General features: G+C 42.0%; 1 pseudogene; it reads left to right on the top strand.

Annotated features, from left to right (window-relative positions):
- The first annotated feature begins 1111 nt into the window (after positions 1 to 1111).
- Positions 1112 to 3513, top strand: LOC125187066 (subtilisin-like protease pseudogene; annotated as a pseudogene).

Below are 3513 nucleotides of genomic sequence, written 5' to 3'. Positions count from 1 at the left end.
TACACCTTTTCACTTCCAAACTTCACCTCAAAATTATCATAAAAATAAATACTAAAATTTTTCCGATTTAAAAATTTTATTAAAACATCTATAATGGTAATTTAGTTATTATGTCCATAACTCACCTTTTTTTTATATACGTACGAATATAGATCATTCGCTACTCCATCCGTCCCACAATAGGTGTCATTCTTATTGTGGTCACGGGTTTTAAGAAATGTAAAGAATAGTAGATTAGAGAAGTTAGTGGAATATAAGACCCACTTTTTTTATTTTGGTTTTATTTTATAATAAAATGTGAGTGAAGTGAGTTAGTGGAATGTGAGACCTACTTACTATTTATGATAAAAAAGAAATGTGACTCTTATTGTGGGACGAACCAAAATGACAAAAGTGTGACTTTTATTATGAGACGGAGAGACTAGTATATAAATATAATACTAGTATATTTTAACAACTTAATCATATAAACTATTACTAGGATTATATTTCTCTATTAGGTAAAAAACCATTCTTTCATTTCGGTGTGTCCTATAAAAGTGGTTAATTTTATTTTTGATAACTTATGTGTTTTTATCTTTATTGAGGTGAATCCCATTCTCAATAACATTTTCTTTTTTACATCTCTTCTAATTCATCAATTACCTGTATAATTGCATAAGTATTTATTTTTATAGGACCGAGAGTGTATAATATTATATAAATAAATTAGTAAAAGAAATTGAATAGTGAATGAACCTTAACAAAGAAATATAAATATTGAATAAATGAATTGACAAAGAAATAAGTATCAAGTAAAAAAAGAGAGTAATAATGTAAAACGAAGCATTTCTATAAATAAAATGTTATTTAAATTTCATGGAGTCTACATTGATTGCACTCATCTGAAAGTAATTCAAAAGTTATTAAAGTTACTCAAAAGTTGATTTCAAATTTCATAGATATGGTTTTGCATGATTCAAACCGTTCACGTGGAACTATGGTCCACCGTATGAAACATTTCTACAAAAAAGCCAAACTAGGGAATGAGACATATGATCATTGGACGATAAATCAGGAAATTGCAATAGATTGATTGTGGAAAATCTGAAGGGATCATTGACTTGAAACAAGGATAAGTCGTTTACATATGTTAGCCACTGATTTATTTAAATTCGGCTTCTATAAGAAGTAGATGGTGAGGAATTCATTTGTTAAACATGGCCTTCCAATCTACTATATTCACCCTTGTCATTGTGTGCTTATTGTGCATCACTAGCCTGCCCATATTTACATCTGAGATACCAAAGGAAAACAGTTTTGAGACCTACATTGTCCATGTTGAAGCACCTGATGCACATGTCTCGTCTCAATCGGAAGAGCAACTGGAGAGTTGGTATCGCTCTTTTCTCCCGGCTGATGAGGCGTGTCTCGTTTACTCATACCACCACGTGTTCAAGGGATTTGCCGCTAGGCTTTCACTCGACCACGTGAAGGATATGGAGAAGAAGAAAGGGTTCATCTCCGCGCGACCGCAGGAATCGTTGTCCCTGCATACAACACATTCTCCCAACTTCTTGGGATTGAGCCAGAATGTGGGATTCTGGAAAGACTCCAACTATGGTAAAGATGTGATCATTGGAGTGCTGGACACCGGAGTGCTTCCCGAGCATCCTTCGTTCAGCGATGAAGGAATGCCGCCTCCCCCAGCTAAGTGGAAGGGGAAGTGCCAGTTCAACCACACAACATGCAACAACAAAATCATTGGAGCAAGGTACTTTAACGCCGAGGACCAGAGCCCACTAGATGATAACGGTCATGGCACTCACACCGCGAGCACTGCTGCCGGAAGATTTGTGCAAGGCGCAAATCTGTTTGGCAGCGCCAACGGCACTGCCTCTGGCATTGCACCACTTGCACATCTCGCCATCTACAAAGTATGCTGCGGCGAAAGTGACAGCCTTGCTGGATTGGATGCAGCGATTGAAGATGGAGTGGACGTGCTCTCCATTTCTCTAAGCGCCAGAACAAGGGACTTCATTCAAAATTCTATAGCAATCGGCTCATTTAGTGCGATGGAGAAGGGCATCCTCATTAGCTGCTCGGCTGGAAACTCGGGCCCCTATCACTTCTCTGTGGCAAACGGAGCACCTTGGATTCTGACGGTAGGAGCAAGCACTATAGACAGAACATTGAGAGCTAAAGCAGTGCTGGGAAACAGCCAACAATTTGAGGGCCAATCAGCTTTTCAACCAACCAACTTTCCACCAATGCTCTACCCTCTTGTTTATGCAGGGATGCTCAACGCTTCAAATGATTACGCGCCTTACTGCTTCAACGACTCACTAAGCCGAAGCGACATCCAAGGGAAAATAATTGTGTGTGAAGTAGGTGAACAATCACCTATTAAAATGGGTGAAGCAGTGAAGAGTAGTGGTGGTGCCGGCATGATTGTCTTAAACTCCAAGGAAGATGCAAACACCACTTCAGCCGACGCCCACGTCCTTCCGGCCACAAACGTGGGCTATGCAGACGGATTGAAGATCAAGGCCTACATAAATTCAACAACGAAGCCCACTGCCACTATTTCCTTCCAAGGTACCGTGATAGGCGACGACCGTGCACCAGTCGTCGCTTCATTTTCTTCCAGGGGACCTAACGGTCCAAGCCCCGGAATCTTAAAGCCTGACATTCTCGGGCCTGGAGTGAATATCCTTGCAGCATGGCCTACCTCACTCGAAAACAAACACAACACAAAATCCAACTTCAACGTAATCTCGGGTACCTCAATGTCGTGCCCGCACCTGAGCGGCGTGGCAGCTCTGCTCAAAAGCGCGCATCCTGACTGGTCGCCAGCTGCAATCAAGTCGGCCATCATGACCACCGCGGATGTGGTTAACCTCTCGCATAATCGAATTGAAGACCAAGAGTTCCTCCCGGCCGACGTGTTTGCTACAGGGGCAGGCCATGTCAATCCGTCAAGAGCTAACGATCCAGGACTCGTCTACGACATCAAACCCGAAGACTACGTTCCCTACTTGTGCGGCTTGAACTACACGGACCGGCAAGTAGGAATGTTTGTACGAAGGAGGGTGAATTGCTCAGCGGAGTCGAGCATAGCGGAAGCGCAGCTCAACTATCCATCATTCTCTCTCATTTTCAGCGGGAAATCAACCTCGCAGGTTTACACTAGAAGTGTCACAAATGTTGGCGACCCTGTCTCATCTTACGACGTGGAAATATCCCCATTGCGTGGAGTTGATGTGCGTGTGGAGCCCACGACTCTCAAGTTCTCTGAGATGAAGCAGATATTGGAGTACAAGGTTACGTTCAACCGACTTGAATCTGCTCCCAATTCGACCTTGCTTCAAGGATACGTGAAATGGACTTCTCCGAATCGCTCTGTTAGGAGCCCTGTTGCACTTCTCCTGCTTTGAATATTGTTGAAAGTTGCAATGAACCATGTATGAATATTCTAGTTATATCAATATTCTAGTTGCAATAGATCCGTCACGACGAGAACATGTTTTTCAA

The sequence above is a fragment of the Salvia hispanica genome, chromosome 5, assembly GCF_029641045.1.
Source record: "Salvia hispanica isolate PSC_SH4W2 chromosome 5, Shi_PSC_v1, whole genome shotgun sequence".
Classification (NCBI taxonomy): domain Eukaryota; kingdom Viridiplantae; phylum Streptophyta; class Magnoliopsida; order Lamiales; family Lamiaceae; genus Salvia; species Salvia hispanica.
The sequence above is the reverse complement of the archived record's forward strand: the minus strand, read 5'-3'. Positions and strand labels throughout refer to the sequence as shown.